The 17,879-nt window shown below is 43.0% G+C and overlaps 1 protein-coding gene across 2 annotated transcripts in view; it reads left to right on the top strand.

Annotated features, from left to right (window-relative positions):
• The window catches only part of LOC126273009 (lachesin-like), an 822,715-nt gene that overhangs the window by 78,447 nt on the left and 726,389 nt on the right, over nt 1-17,879 (top strand). The window lies entirely within an intron of this gene.

Below are 17,879 nucleotides of genomic sequence, written 5' to 3'. Positions count from 1 at the left end.
TTCGCAGATTTTTGGCAATGGTTTTTCAGATGTGCCTTGCGGAAATGAAAAATCAGGTAACAGCGTAATGAATGTTTCTATGGTTCTAAGGACATTGTTGGACATGTAAAAAAATGTTAGGTGGCATTGTTTACAAGTGATTCTGGAAATAATGATACAGGTGTTCCTGTTCTTGGGAACAATGTTAACCCTTTCGAGACGGGCGCCCGAGCCTGACTCGGGTACCAGTCTATGCCAGTGCGCGAGTAAGACTCGGGCGCCGCTCGAACGAGTTAAGGGAACTGTTAGGATGCTTTATTTGAAAATGAAGATTCTGGTATACTTTCACAATCCTCCAGTATCCTACATTGTTCTCCGTTGATCCTTGATTTCCTTCTTTCTTATGGCTGATGGCAGCAGACTCCATTTGGTTCAAATGTGCGTAAAATCTTATGGGACTTAACTACTAAGGTCTTCAGTCCCTAAGCTCACACACTACTTAACCTTAATTGTCCTAATGACAAACACACACACCTATGCCCGAGGGAGGACTCGAACCTCAGCCGGGACTACCCGTACAGTCCATGAATGCAGTGCCTAAGACCGCTCGGCTACCCCGCGCGGCACTCCATTTGGTGCAGAACGTTTTTCTTGCCTACATCGTCTGATGAGAACTCACTGAAATACTCTTTTGCTATCGACTGCGGCGAGTTTATTGTCACGCAATGACTGCATCGCAGTTTTGGACAACCGATATTTAACAAATAGCAGAGAGCAGGACAGGTTCTACTACGCCAGAAGAAGACACGTAGGGCACACAAATTTTGTCCCGCCGGGAGTGTTGGCGTCAGGAAGCCAATATTATTCGATGCACCTAAGGTGTCCATATATTAGTTTAATATAAATATGGTCTGCACTCACCAAACGTATCTGCTTGCCGACATTGGTTCGGCACCTGATTAGCAGAACATGTGGTAAACGAATAGACAAACCAGACCATTCGAAGTAGAAGCTATATTGTAGCAGCTCTTGTCAACTGTGACCAGTCCAACTGTTCATAAGTAGTGTGATGAAGCAATGTAACGGAAGCGCCAGTGTCTAACTGACATCGCCCACAACGTCTGGCAACGACTAGGTTCACAAAAGGTTTGTTTGACAGTCGTTGCACAGCACTTGGGTGGGGTGAAGGCACATGCTGAGTTTGGTCATCACCAGTACTGGTAGCAGGTTTAGGAAAAATTTACGTTCACTAAGTGAGAAGGCGCTCCGCGCTTACGAGTGCGAACGTCGGTAAAGTTCTTTTCTGTTGCAAGCAGACAGATTGTATATGACCTGGTTTCCAACAGCAAAGCAAGTTGCGTTCCATGAATGGCAATTTAGTCTTTTATGCGTGGAAAAACAACGGGAATACGATTTCACTGCAGACACACGCTCTGACTCTTGTTTACTTTTGCCACACCGTGGTGGCCTGTTTGCACATGGTGATCGGTTGGTCATAAGGCCGTACCTATTTGTCACTTTGTGTTCCACTGTAAATAGGAGCTACCTCAAATTTTCCCACGGCACCATCACATGAGTCCTGATGTTCAATAATTTTTAACTCTTGTCTCAATTTAGTGTCAAAATATTTGAGAACTTGTTCAGAGTTCTGCTGTCTGGCCCATTGTATGTTATTGCATCAGGAGTCTTTGCGTCACTGTAGTACTTACTGTCCACAGCTACAATGAAGACGACGCTGTGGTATCAAACGCTCAATGTCTGTTCTGGCTTTTTCGGCATTCGTAATAATTCGTGAGGAGCTGTACCAACCTGTACTGAATCTCGCTGTACCAGGCGGAGGTAGAAACTAAACCTTCGAAAACTAGCAACTTTGTACTACCAGCTGGGAATAACTTCTGAGCGCTGTTAAACTCCTGTGCTGGCCTTCGACGAGAAATAACAAAGTTTCACAGCACCTTGCGCTTGATGTGTAGCACAGTGAACGCCGATGTGAGTCTAGTAATCCTTTCATTCCTGTCGTTGTTCATTGAAAGCTCGAAACAGTGGAATGCACAAAGGCATGTAGCTGTCTGTCGTGGCGGAGTTAATGCTGCAGCGGCTTATACATTAATGGGCTGCTGCACCGCCGTCAGTAACCGCTGTATTTGTTGGTCCTAAGTTTTTTGCTTTTCTTGAATTCCCCTTTCAACAGCCACAAATCCTATACCTAAGTTTCTTGCACAAATCTGGGCCGCTAAATGGTTTACTGAGCTTTATCGATCTATCCCTATTCTCGCAAATTTCTAAAGCATCGTGAACAATTTAAATACGTGTATTGTAAAATATTAAAGGTAATATTCTGACTTCCTTGACTGTGTCAGTGCTGACTCCCACAGTAGCCAACGCAACAACACCCTTGCTTAATTTCGCTCTTATTTCTGTATTTCATCCCTACAGTGGCCCCTGTGACTCTAAGTTCCGAATAATAAGGATTTGGGAGAATAATACATGAGCAAAAATTTTCTGGAATTTAACATCCCTTCTTTTTTATGGGGATGGGTTACAATAAAGAAGGTATTCATTCAAGTGACAGAGTAATGTGAGAAGCAGTTGCTACTGATCGGAAGTAAAAATTAAACTCTTCGTTTATCCATTTCGTGATCGCACTCTGTCGCCGACTTTTGCCATCTTGTCCTTCCTGGCGTGCTGAAATGAACTAAAAGACTTTCCTCGATATACGCCTGAATAATAATGCGTATGGCCTGTTTTATCAGTTCTATTTCTAGAGTATGAAGCAATCGTACTGAGAACGCTATTTGAAAACAACTTGTATAATAAAAAAAATTAGGCGACAAATACTGCTTTTCTGTAATTACCGCATTAACGAAAACTTAATCAGAGAAACATTCGTTAAAGCTCTAACATTAATATCTAAAATTAGCTGTTAGCCACAGATGTCAACAACAACAGTAAACCAATAACCACAAGAAGCACTCGGGGAACGCCCTTACGCCTATGTCCAAGCTGCCGTCGTCTAGGGCGCATGTACGGATTCATAGAAGTTCGGAACTGCTTTCTTTTTCCGAGTACGGATGATGTGTGCTAATCAGAGTTGTGAAACTACCGCAGGCTACCGTATAGTGTCGTAAGTAATCGTAGACTAAAGTAGTTTCCCTGGTAGCTTTGGGTAGTTAAGATTGAAATCGCGTTACCTGTACGTTAGGTGTGTTGCATACATATCGGGCTTTATCTCATTTCCATTGCTTTGTACGCGTATGCGATCACTGTATTACTAGATTCTACTACAAAATGGTAGCGATGCACTGTCTACAAACTCATTGAGGATATATAGAGGACCATGTAACTTAAAGAACATTTTTGTTTTGTGTAGCTACCCTCCAGACTGTTTCTAAAAAAATAGTATTTACAGCAAAATTGAATCTGTTAATATTTAATTGCGGTTTTATTTGAAATTTGTTGATTTTATTATGTAAGGAGATATCATTATTATTATTCAGCATCAGATTGAGAAGGGGAAGCGAGGCTTTGTGCTAGCGATGTTCGACTTGAGAAGTGAAGTCTGCTAAGAAATTCCCGGACGTCACTCGCACTGAAAATGTACCTAAGGGCCAGATTAAAATTGAGTTTGAAGAAAATTACAAAGAGAGAATATAAGTAGTGTGGTGTCACCTCACCACACTTGCTAGGTGGTAGCCTTTAAATCGGCCGCGGTCCGGTAGTATACGTCGGACCCGCGTGTCGCCACTATCAGTGATTGCAGACCGAGCGCCGCGACACGGCAGGTCTAGAGAGAGTTCGTAGCACTCGCCCCAGTTGTACAGCCGGCTTTGCTAGCGATGGTTCACTGCCTACTTACGTTCTCATTTGCCGAGGAGATAGTTTAGCATAGCCTTCAGCTACGTCATTTGCTACGACCTAGCAAGGCGCCTTTATCAGTTACTATTGATATTGTGAACTATGTACCGTCAAGAGCGACGTTCATCATTAATGGATGAAAGTTAAGTATTCCACCAGCTACGTCCGTTTTTTTCTAAATTCTAATTTCCTTTTCCTGTTCCAGACCTCACGCCAGCCTGCGCGAGCTATATCGCGTGCCTTTCGGCCACCTCTAGTAACACGGAGTTGCCTCTCCTGCCAACCACAAAAAGTAGTACCTTAATGTCGGCCTCGACTGTTCTGTCCACGCAGTGACACGTCGGACACGGTTAGCTCTGTGAAAAAAAACTTGACACATGGAAAGTAAGTGATGAAGATTGTCTAACTACCAAAGCAAACATGAATTTATAGTAATTGACACTTCAATTGCGAGCTTGGATTTACAACACATATAACATGACAACACTTATGTCAGTAACAGTGACAGAACGTAAGTAGTTTGGAAAGTTTAGAAATCAAGTAGAAATGTACATTCATTAACCACTCTGAATTTTTCACACATACTAGTCTCACATGCAACAAAATAACAGTATATATCTTTAGATTTAAACAAATTACAAATCTTATCGCCTATGCAATGGTGCGTCCGTACTATACAGGAGATAAAAAGAATGTGATATCATCCGGCAGTGGACGATGGGTTGCGTGCTTCTTTTTTGTAATATTCAAATGTCTTCAGAGTCTGTCATTAATATCGATGTTTTTACATGCGCGCTGAATTAGTCTATAGTTTCTTTGGTGCGCTGGATTCATTTCTCCTTGTAAATCGTCAAAATACGTCATTCCAAAGCGTAGTTAAATATTACACATTAGCAAATAAATTGCTCTTAGATTATTTCATTACTCAGATAAGTGTTTTATATGACAAGATGTGGCGGTGTGAAAATAGAACATCTCAATTTGTAACGTAAGACAGAGAGATAATGTAGTATTATTTTTAAATACAGATTTGTCATGTGGCGCTAGAGAACGCCATATTCTAAAAAAAAGGTGACATTAGAAAAAATGCGAAACAAGAACATGTAAAATATGTCTTCAGTATTTTTTCGAGCTTATTTCTGTCATATGTACACAACATTCGCACTTATCAATATAACAAGGTTGGGGTTGGGTTGTTTGGGGGAGGAGACGAGACAGCAATGTAACAGGAAACTCTTGCTTTTGATCATGATAAAGAACATTACTGAGTACTAAACAACAACAATTATTATTTACCGTTTTTGTGTTTGTGCATGTAAACTGTACTTGCATCAAAAGTAATCGTTTTAGTTACATAAAAGCGTAGAAGTGAGACGAGCAACTAATTCTTTGTTTTAAAAAAAATTGTAATAAAGGAAAATAATATATTTATTAGTGTCAAACATTAGAATAATGAAACATAATATCTCCTTGAACATTACAATCATTACCCAAGGAACCACCACTTTTACACCATACATATACAGATTCAGAACTTTCAAGTTGACGACACACACGACTTCTTAAAACTAGTGGCTCATCACTAGACAAATAACTTCCTCCATATACTTTATTAGACTGATGTAAAATATTAAAAGTCTTCCAAGCAATTACATCACGAGTTGTAAAAGAATCCAAAGAACTCTTCTTAGCATCACTACAACGAACAAAGGCAATAGTAGTCCAACCATTACCCGTCCCTTGCACTGACATAGCCAAACGAAATCTTGCAACGAAACCCATCCACCTATGGGCACCAGTAAGTATAGAAGCCTCGTCGGTAGCTTTTGGAGAAAGATTAATACTCTTACAAACTTTGAAAACTGAAGGCCTAAAGCGCCTTCTAACATAACGTCGACGAGGCATCGTGCGGCTGCTCGTGCGGCTGCTCGTGCGGCTGCAGGCTGACTGAAGTCATCTTCCAGAATCACGCTATTTATAGCACGGCCACGCCCTATTACGTCGTATCACAGTTTGGCTATGTCAGTGCAAGGGACGGGTAATGGTTGGATTACTATTGCCTTTGTTCGTTGTAGTGATGCTAAGAAGAGTTCTTTGTATTCTTTTACAACTCGTGATGTAATTACTTGGAAGACTTTTAATATTTTACATCAGTCTAATAAAGCATATGGAGGAAGTTATTTGTCTAGTGATGAGCCACTAGTTTTAAGAAGTCGTGTGTGTCGTCAACTTGAAAGTTCTGAATCTGTATATGTATGGTGTAAGAGTGGTGGTTCCTTGGGTAATAATTGTAATGTTCAAGGAGATATTATGTTTTATTATTCTAATGTTTCACACTAATAAATATATTATTTTCCTTTATTAAATTTTTTTTAAAACAAAAAACAAAAAACCTATGAAATACACAATGAACTAACTATAGACAATGTGCAGTTCTAATTATGTGCAAAGCAACCAGACAAACAAACTGAAAACAAAGAAGTCATCGGATCTCGGTTTCTGTCTAACACAATCATTTATGCTTCCCTCCCTAACAGTGCTGCCAATACCCGCGATAATCTTACCATTTACTAGATCATATATGTACTGTACCAAAACTATGCAACCGTAGTTCTGGTAGAGTGCAAATCTAATGCTAATTGTCTTAGCTCCACCTGTTGTAACGCCAGATGGCTGTCGCGCTAGACCAGTACCATACGTAGCGGATCGTCATCTGGTACCATCTTTACACTGACAAATCCTATATAGCAATACATACTCCGTGGAGAAACGTTAAATGGCCAAGAAGAAGAGGACTAAGGAGAAATAAAGGTTGAGGTACGCAGTTACGAAAGAAAACGCTGCTTGTTCGTGGTTCCCACTGTAACCTACGTAACCGCGCCATGAAAATATCAACGCCGCTAGCGATTAGCCAAGCCGTCTCAGGCGCTGCTGTCATGGACTGTGCGGCTAGTCCCGGCGGAGGTTCGAGTCCTCCCTCGGGCATGGGTGCGTGTGTTTGTCCTTAGGATAATTTAGGTTAAGTAGTGTGTAAGCTTAGGGACTAATGACCGTAGCAGTTAAGTCTCATAAGATTTCACACACATTTGAAAATTTTTTTTGTAACCTACGTAAGTTTTCACTGCTGTTGTGGCATACATATTTCAAACTGTTCCTTATATATGCCAACAATAGCTTGGTGCTTCTTTCGGGGGACTCTCGGAGCGAAGGAGTGCCTTACATTCACACCAACCAGCCCTAGTTGGAAATGCCAACTTAAAGAGCGCATTCACTACAGTGTTGATTCAGATCGAATTTATCGAACTTGTGGGTCAGGTACGTACTTGTGGGTGTGTAAGCGCGTGCTAGAGGAAGATCCATACAAACCTGAACTACTCCAACAGGTCGTCATTTTCTTCCGAAAACTCGCAGAAACTGGGAAGTAGTTTTAATGATCTCAGTAGCTCGAGTACAATCAGAAATACCACCCGTTGTTGGCAAGTTGATTTTCTTTCTGCACGTAAGGTCATTCGTCTGATGCAATTGCTCGCTTGCGTGGTTCCTGTTAGTTCGTTAGCAGCCTCATCGGTCGCGGATTGTGAAGTATGTGAGTGTGTAGTTCGGGCCGCCTGACAATTAGGAGCAAGACAGTGATTCGTTCGCAGTCTTTAGCAGGCAGAAACATGCAGTAGACACTTCGAGAGAAGGGTTTTTATTGTGAAAACATACTGGAAAGTAGATTCATTTGTTACAACACATCGGGAATCCCGGAGAGTTCAGTGCGTTAATGTTCCATGCGATGTAAAAAAATTTTATCGGCTGTAAGGAGTCTGGAGGCAACTGGTGTATTAAACAGTGACAGTAGTAAACATGTACCATTACTGAGTGCAGAGGTTATTGATAATGTTCTAAGTGCTTGAAAACTCTCCAAAAAAAATATGTCGTCGATTGAGCCAGATATAGGCATTTCATATGGCACATTTCGGAGAGCTGAAAATTAATCGTCATTGCAGCCATACAGGGTGGACATGATACAAACATTGCAAGAAAAAGATCATAAGAAAAGAGTCCCTTACTGTCGATGGTTTCAACAGTGTCTTATTCAACATCAAGGCATTCCGTAATTTGATTTACGGATGATTCATTTCCGTCTGTCAGATTACGTCAACACACTTAACAGCAGATACTGTGTTGGTGTAAGCCCGTATCATCCATGAAACGCCACTCCATGATGAAAAGATTGGGGTGAGGTGCGCGGTGTCAGCTTCCAGGATTTCCTTTGTTTTGACCATAGGCACTACAGATTTTAGGGGCTTCTTAATTACATTTGTGGAGCGGCTGGATGACGTCGAAGTTACAAGAGGTTATTGCCAACAAGATGGAGAAACGTGTCACACGTTAACGCTTCCATGCAATTAGTAACCAATTTCTTTGGTTACTGAATAATTTCAAAACATTTGTGGCCTCTCCGATCACCTGACCTAAGCACCTCCAACGCCGGATTTTTTCTTGTGGGGCTGTCTTAAAAGCCGAGTGTACAAGAATAGACAGCGGAGGAAATGTACAAGAATAGACCACAGAGAACGGCAGGACTTCATGAAACCACTAGCACACGAAATAAGCAACACTGCCTAGGGTATTAACCGAATGTCGCCGAACATGGAGAAACGAGCACAGTTGCAGAAGCAGAGCACTTCCAACAGTTGCTGTGAGGACTTATGTTTATGTACATAGTCTACAACTGTGTATTATTGTTTCTCAGCATTGATAACGTGTCCCGTTATTGTTATGTTATGCCTCATTAAAGTAGTTCAGGTATATATGGCTCGCGCTGTAAGTGTAAAGGGGAAGGCTAGCAGCGGTTGGAGTAACATATGGCAGTTGAAGGGCTTCGAGGTAGAGGTGGCAGACCAGGCTAGTGACGGTCCAGACCAAATATCGGGCTGGGGCGGGGGACCGAGGCGGAGGTGGACAGTCCCAGGGGAACGGCCAATGAAATGTGTTGATTGAAGCGGCCGCACAATGCGCCGGCTGTGCCGGTACCCACAGCGGTTTTCAATTACGTTTGCGGCGAGCGGTCGCCGGGCGACATGGGCGGCGATTCGATGACGGCGTGATGAGCGTTGTGGTCGCGGGGGCGTGGGGTGGGGGGCGGCCGCCGTCGGCAGGCCAGGCCGCGGTGGCCGGTGGCGCCGCCAAGGGATGCGTCGCTCACGGCCACTTCCCCCCCCCCCCCCCATCCCTCCTCCAATCCCCACCATCACCACTGCACGATGTGCCGCTGCGGCGTTTGACCTGACTTGTGTAAACGTCACTGAGGAACAAAGTTCTGCCTTTAAGGCTGCTGTACTTCCGTTGGCGCACCCGCTATCTTAAGATCCTCCGTGGGTTACTCAGAATACTAAAACAGTCAACACTTAGACTGCACTACTGTGGTTACTTAAGTTCCATGTCAAATAAGGTCACCGACGTTGCCATTATCGCTTGTCCTTATTCTCTTCAGGTACTGGACAATACTGTTTTCCTTAGCACTTACAATTTCTACATTTTAAGGGGGAGGTCTCTCACTCTCCATTGTTTTTAGGTGTTCTTTCCACTTCTGCCTATAATATAGGATTTTAAATATTACTCTAAAAGCTTTTCATTTTTTTCTATATATATATATATATATATATATATATATATATATATATATATATATATATCGATTATTTAGTTTGTACAACCTTTAATTCTTCTCAAGAATTTCATTTCTTGTGCCTGAAAAGGCGTTTCTTCTAAAAATTTCCTCCACTGCATTCGGCGGTATGTAGTGTATTCGAATTAACAGCAGTATTGGTAGCAACTTATTCTTGTATTTACAACGAGTTCCACCTTCGCGGGGCGTCTTCAGATTATCTACAGGCATAACATACTTCTAAATGTGCTTGAGTATTTGTTACTGTTCTTAAAATTCTCCTTTAACAACATTTTAATAACTGTAAAAACGACTCCGTGCTACATTGAAACTAGCGTCGAACCGAATGCACATCTGGAGACCTAGTCGAAAACAGCTAATATAATATCATGTAACCGCGGGATAGAATGCTAATTAAATAATCAACCTGAATGAGACATACCTTAATAAAGTCGTACCAACAGGCAAAAATGGTGCAATGATAGGACCACACTCACAAAGAAGTGTACACATTTAAACGGTGGCTGCACTGTGTAGTGTGTTTAAATGTGTGTATTTCTTCGTGAGTGTGGTCCTACCATTGCACCATACTAGCCTGCTGTTACAACGTTATTAACGTATGTCTTGTTTAGTTTGATTGCTTATTTAGCATTCTGTCCTGCAGTTACCCGATATTACGTTAGTTATTTATGACTACGTCCCTGCGAGTTCATCTGATTCGACGCACGCATCAGTCCATCAAAGAGCCGTTTTATGATATTATAGATGTTGTTCAACGAAAACGTCTCTGCGGGTTCATAGCCCTTGGTTCGTACTTCACTCTAGTACAGGGCCATTTTATAGTTTTAGAAAACTTGTGAAAAGAAAATTTTAAGTTCAGTACCAATTGATTAGGAACATCTAGAATCGTGCAAGCTACGGCCATACGAAGGTGAAACGCGTTATTAATAATAAATGAACAGATGGCAACAAAGGCTGTTCTTAATTCATAAATCTCTTCATTCATGAAGCTTTATTTCCGTTTGGTAATCAGGTCTCCATCTCATGGAGCATTGTAAAGATTGCAACAGTTTTGTAGAATTTATTTTGAGTATCATTTCTAGTTTTGTTTTCAAGGTTTGTTTTAATTGTTCCCCATACCTTGCTACATTTACTGAGTAATTTCGGTTTCTTTGCTGTAGCCATATGTCACATCACATCCAACGTATCTGAAATGGTTTGCTTGTTCTAAACTCGTCTGATCCCTTACTGTTTTGGTTTTTATGTGTTCCCTCCACATGATGGTAATTCTCTTACATTCTATGTTGAGATCTCCGTGTAAAATTTTGCACTTAATTGTTTCGGTAAGTGAATTCCTTTCTCAAAATTCAGTTGTTTCTCTGCTAGGAGCACTGCATCTCAGGATACTGCAAATTATTTAAAACATGTTCAGATGTAAAACTTAGTGAAATTCTGTTTTCTTCCATATGTACTTTATATCAGCCATGTAAATGCGTAATCCAGTTGGAGAGAAGCAGCAACCTTTCAGTACTATGGAGACTCTTGAGTGACAGTCTTGAAGCAATATCAACTATTTACCGTAATTATTACATGTTTCGGATACCGGCGTTTCGTCATTCCCTTCCAGAAGATTTGTCTATTGAAATCTGTCAACACCCTTTTTTAAAATCAATAAATTGAATGTGTGATTCCTTATATAGTCTCTGCGTTTTCGTTCTGTTTGCTGTTAAATGACAACTGCATCTATCGCAGAGCATCCTTTCCTAAAGCCCAATTCTTCCGCATGCGGTACTATATCCGTTACGTTTCTAAATTGTTTGTTTACAATCCTATCATATATCTTGTATGCTGAGTTTAGTAAACTTATTCATCTGTATTGCATAGGCTACCGTCTCTTTTTTTGGAAACTGGTATCACTCTAGCAATCTTCCAGTATTTGCGGGTACTCTTTGACTTCCTGCACGCGTTTAAGAGATGAACAGTCGTAGGTGTAGCATGATTCATTCATATTTTAGCTGTTCACCATTAATACCATCTTTTCCTCTCACTTTTGGTTCTAAAGTGATCTTAAGGCAGATGTTATTTCATCAGACTGCCTTTCATTTAATCCCTTCTCATTTATTGCTTCAATTTCAGTTTCTTGTGCTGGATAATCATACCGTAATCTTTCATAATAATTTTCCCATTATTCTTTTTTATTTGTATCTTCACTTTTTCCGTCGTGTTCAAAGTTTTTAAAACCTTTTATGACATTTGCTGTTTCTCCTGAACTTTATTCTCGATATTAGAAATACTGTGCGGCAGGTTCCGGCGGAGGTTCAAGTCCTCCCTCGGGCATGGGTGTGTGGGTGTTTGTGCTTAGGATAATTTAGGTTAAGCAGTGTGTAAGCTTAGGGACATGACCTTAGTAGTTAAGTCCCATAAGATTTCAGACATATTAGAAATAAACGCATCCCAGTGTTCCTTTTGTGTTTTTCTAAATAGACGTTTAGCAATATTTCTTCTCTCCTTATGGTATTGATTCTTCTCAGCTGTGAGGTTGTTAAAATACACTCCTGGAAATTGAAATAAGAACACCGTGAATTCATTGTCCCAGGAAGGGGAAACTTTATTGACACATTCCTGGGGTCAGATACATCACATGATCACACTGACAGAACCACAGGCACATAGACACAGGCAACCGAGCATGCACAATGTCGGCACTAGTACAGTGTATATCCACCTTTCGCAGCAATGCAGGCTGCTATTCTCCCATGGAGACGATCGTAGAGATTCTGGATGTAGTCCTGTGGAACGGCTTGCCATGCCATTTCCACCTGGCGCCTCAGTTGGACCAGCGTTCGTGCTGGACGTGGAGACTGCGTGAGACGACGCTTCATCCGGTCCCAAACATGCTAAATGGGGGACAGATCCGGAGATCTTGCTGGACAGGGTAGTTGACTTACACCTTCTAGAGCACGTTGGGTGGCACGGGATACATGTGGACGTGCATTGTCCTGTTGGAACAGCAAGTTCCCTTGCCGATCTAGGAATGGTAGAACGATGGGTTCGATTACGGTTTGGATGTACCGTGCTCTATTCAGTGTCCCCTCGACGATCACCAGAGGTGTACGGCCAGTGTAGGAGATCGCTCCCCACACCATGATGCCGGGTGTTGGCCCTGTGTGCCTCGGTCGTATGCAGTCCTCATTGTGGCGCTCACCTGCACGGCGCCAGACACGCATACGACCATCATTGGCACCAAGGCAGAAGCGACTCTCATCGCTGAAGACGACACGTCTCCATTCGTCCCTCCATTCACGCCTGTCGCGACACCACTGGAGGCGGGCTGCACGATGTTGGGGCGTGAGCGGAAGACGGCCTAACGGTGTGCGGGACCGTAGCCCAGCTTCATGGAGACGGTTGCGAATGGTCCTCGCCGATACCCCAGGAGCAACAGTGTCCCTAATTTGCTGCGAAGTGGCGGTGTGGTCCCCTACGTCACTGCGTAGGATCCTACGGCCTTGGCGTGCATCCGTGCGTCGCTGCGGTCCGGTCCCAGGTCGACGGGCACGTGCACCTTCCGCCGACCACTGGCGACAACATCGATGTACTGTGGAGACCTCACGCCCCACGTGTTGAGCAATTCGGCGGCACGTCCACCCGGCCTCCCGCATGCCCACTATGCGCCCCCGCTCAAAGTCCGTCAACTGCACATACGGTTCACGTCCACGCTGTCGCGGCATGCTACCAGTGTTAAAGACTGCCATGGACATCCGTATGCCACGGCAAACTGGCTGACACTGACGGCGGTGGTGCACAAATGCTTCGCAGCTAGCGCCATTCGACGGCCAACACCGCGGTTCCTGGTGTGTCCGCTGTGCCGTGCGTGTGATCATTGCTTGTACAGCCCTCTCGCAGTGTCCGGAGCAAGTATGGTGGGTCTGTCACACCGGTGTCAATGTGTTCTTTTTTCCATTTCCAGGAGTGTATTTCAAACATGCATACCCTTTTTCTATTACATTTTCATTATATCCACTTACTATATTTTGAGATATTTTTTTCCAAATTTTTTAGGCTTCGCTGCCTCACTCTGTGGAGACAGAGCTCATATAAGATCACTTCGTTTTCCATCTGTCTGTCTGTCTATCCGACAGTTAAAAACATTTTTCTCAGGAACGGGTAGCTGGAGGCCCACTTTGGCTTTACAAAGAATAATCTGTGGCACTGCCGTTCGGTGTGACAAAGGGGATCTAGTCGCTTCAGTCTGGAACCGCGCGACCGCTACCGTCGCAGGTTCGAATCCTGTCTCGGGCAAAGAGTAATCTGTGGCACTGCCGGTCGGTGTGATAGAGGGGATCTAGGCGCTTCAGTCTGGAACCGCGCGACCGCTACGGTCGCAGGTTCGAATCCTGTCTCGGGCATGGATGTGTGTGATGTCCTCAGGTTACTTAGGTTTAAGTAGTTCTAAGTTCTAGGGGACTGATGACCTCAGAAGTTAAGTACCATAGTGCTCACAGCCATTTGAACCAATCTGTGGCCCTCCTTACTTAGCTTAAATTTATAGTGAATTCTGGTGTAGGATGAAGACTGTGACAGTGAACAATCAGCCCAGTTTCAAAACACAAGCACAGAACTAAATCAGTCCATTATGGTAAGCCACGAAATACCGAACGAGTATCAGACACTGCAAATTGCACACTGCAACGCTCCTGAAAGCTTCCTGGCATAGGGCACAGAGCACTAGACACAACCATGTTCGTGCACTCCAGGCACGTTCTGCCCGGGAACCACCAAAATTTCTCCGTTCCACTTTTCCTGTGTCTGCCACCCCCACCCCCTCCCCCTCCCCCACACCACCACCACCACCACCACCACCACTCTGGTGTCACCCAATGCCTGCTGCCACTTAGCTTTGCAGGTGTACATTTGCGCTCTAGGCTGCACTGCTGCAACACAACAGAATTACTTCCCGTCACCAACACAACAGCAGCAACATCGCCTTCCTAACATGCCGGGTCGCTCTCTAAGACTCCGCGAGTACTCTGCTATCCGACGCCGGACAGCGGGAGTACCCTCTGGCCACTCATTCACGTCGAGAGCCACTAAGCATCATTAGACTCGCCACGTGCACGCTCCAATATCTCGGCCACTATTCGCTAACAACTTGTGAACCAACCAGTCTGCAACAGACACGCCAGACAGCACGCCCTCCATACATCCAGCATCGCACTCGATGTGCTGACCATCTGCTGCCGCCCACGTCTCCACACACAAGAGTTGCTCCTGCTGTCGTCGTCGCTGCTACTTGACTCGCTGTGGCACTGTCCTCAGCGGCTTTGATGCCCCACAAGTCCTCTTCCGCCGAGTGAAGACGGCGCTAGCCATGGTTTCAACTGCCGATCAAGGTGCACAGTGGTGTATAGCGCTCATGAACGAGACGGGAATTTGAGGCAAGCAAAAAGAAAGTAGTAACGCTTAATTCCCTTTTCAAAAGTTCCTCTACGAACCAAAATACAGGAGCATTGTCCCAATCTAATCCTTGCACCACTACAAATGTGCAGAATGTCGATACTAGTGTCAGCTGTTTTGAGAAACCGCTGAATAGCGAAAACTCTACAAGTCTCCAGGGTCCGATGAGCAACAAAGTTTAATCGAAGGATCTGATATGTGGTGCGATAGAGGAATGTCGAAACTTATATATTCTCCGCAGTAAGGAGTGAGGAAGTTCTCCGCAGTATCGGCGAGAAAATGAATACATTGAAAACCCTGGCAAGAAGAACTGATAGAATGATATAATATCTGTTAATACATCAGGAAATAATATCCATAGTTCTGAGAGAGCAGATGAAGGTATCAACGGTATAGGAAGATAGAGACTGGAATAGACCTAGCAAATTATTGAGAACGTTGGGTGCAATTGCCACTTTGGGATGAAGAGATTGTCAAAGGACAGGAATTCGTGGCGGGCTGCGTCAAAACAGCCCGAAAACTGACGACTCAAAAAAAGAAAAAAATGATGCATTGCTTGTCGGTGGCATTGATTCTTCCACTGGAGACATCGGTGTCCTTTCACACAAACTTCTCGTCTCGCAGTCTTCCGACAGACGAAGGCTCCCGAGTAACACAGTATCGGTTGCTGAAGCTGTGCCTTAATATTGTGATTAAAATTAATATTTGTCGACTGTTCGTCCATACTCCATTGCCTTCTTCCAATTCATTTATCAGATTCATCGAACGCCTCTATGCTGGAATATAGTTTCTTTATCTGTTTCCAAGTCCCTTGATGTCCATGCATTGCCTTTAGGACTGGAAGTTCGACTTTATACACGAAGTAGTACAGGCCAAACTGTACACATTACCACTCGTGTGTATTTTCCGCTATCGTCATAAAACAGAAAATCGCTTGAGCTTTCGCATCTTTAAGAATTGTGCTCCCATCCCTCCTGAAACGCGTATGTGAAGAATATTCCAGAAACTACGTGAAAATTGAACGAAGGGAGAGTATGGTTGAGCGTCACGTGGACGACTATGCCATTTAGACGGAGATGAAGCTCAGACTTGCTAAAAATGGGAAAAGGTCACCGCTACTTCTCCCAGTTACACATGATTACCTGACACTTCCCACAGTGAACAGTTTTTTTTTAAATACAAGTGCTAAAACTAAAAAAATAAAACTGAATGAAATGTCAGATGGTCCTCTGTAGTTGCTCTTTTCAGGTCACTTATAAACCCATATAACCAGTTTCTCAACTGTTTGAGTTGCATCTTTTGGTGCAAATATTTGTACTAAATAGGATTTAAAAATTAATGTTTCTGAGACATCCTAAAATACTGAATGACTGGACAAACATGGATGAAAATATTACGTATGAAGCTAGGAAACTGGTGTGGATCACATACGCACAACAATAACGTGAACATATACACTTAATAAATGCAACTGGTAAATTCATACCAAAAGAAAGTACTTACAAAGGTTGTGTCATAGGTTACAGAATGCCCCAATCTAACTACTGATGTGGCTCGGTAATGATTTCAGCGCTCCTTGATTGATAAAACACCGTCGCTAAATGATAAAAAAGGCCATCGTCACTGATGAAAGTCATGTCTAAGAGGATAGAAAGGAATTAGGAATCAGAAGTGATGATTAAGTAAAAAAACAGTAACTCAATTGAAAATTTGATGGGTACCATTCACATGTGACGTGCGTCGATTCCCAAGAAACGAGACTGACTTTAAGACATGGACTGTACACATGCAGCCTAAAATACGCTCTAGTCGGCCTAAGTCAAGCAACAAATTCCCCCCATATATGTTATTCAGGGTAGAACTGGGCCCTGTACTGGCTGTAGAATGAAATATGGTCTGTCGTAAAAGCTAGTAATAACAATTTATTGAAATCTGCTGAAATTATTTTCAACTGTTACTGGGGGAGGGGGCACGAGTGGCCCAAAGGAAGAAGCGTATTCTGCTGGTCAAATTTCCCAAAAGCAAAGTGCACTTGATCTGATTTTTATAGCATTCGAAACGATTACTTTATCTTGCACACTCTGTCAAAGAATATTAAACCAGTAATATACTTCCATGAATCCCCCCCGTCAGCCGAAGGTAGTTGTATGCTTCTCTAACGGCCACACTGTGGCTTTCACGTTAATCAAAATTCAAAATTCGTATGGTTTTCGCGCTGACGAAACTAGACTACGTACACTAATTAAATAACCCTCCACGTTTGCTATACGGATTTTTTTTTCAAAGCTGCCGCATAGCTTTGACATTCTGTGTCACATAAATCAATTAATTAAACGGAGATTGAAATTTTTTGTCCCCGATCAGAACTGACAACGTTTCTCATCGTGAGCTCTCTGTCAATTTACACACGAGTTCTGGCGTCATCCGAGTCTCTTTTGGTGTACCCTCGGAACAGTATCTGGGGGATAATTACGCAAATTGGTCAATTATCTCCATCATATTGTATTATCTGAAGTAAGACTTCGTTACACTTTAAACGACAATGTGAATTACCTTTGGTTCGGCTCTTTTACGGTTTCCTAGCTCATCATCTAAACTGACTCGAATAAAGCTGTACATCACTGACGTATAAAACCTAAAACCTTGCACCTGTTTCTTTACGTACATTCCATTCTTTACGCACATTACATATTACACAAATACACCTGCGACTGCAAACCATTTCTGACGGGGTATTAATGGTTTGAAGTATGTAGGTATAATGAGTCTTCGTACTTGAGCCCTGTAGAGCCGAGGTCTGGACGGCACATAATGTCTATGGAGCATTTTCCATAAATATCTCTCTGTATAGCAAAAGGTTAACTGCGGTATCGAGTCAACACTTTGCAGTACGGGAGAACAAGATAATTAGCGATAACTGACATTGTTGGTTGGA

This window comes from Schistocerca gregaria, chromosome 5 (assembly GCF_023897955.1).
Source record: "Schistocerca gregaria isolate iqSchGreg1 chromosome 5, iqSchGreg1.2, whole genome shotgun sequence".
Lineage (NCBI taxonomy): Eukaryota > Metazoa > Arthropoda > Insecta > Orthoptera > Acrididae > Schistocerca > Schistocerca gregaria.
Note: the sequence above shows the minus strand (reverse complement) of the source record. Positions and strands in the feature narration are given on the sequence as shown.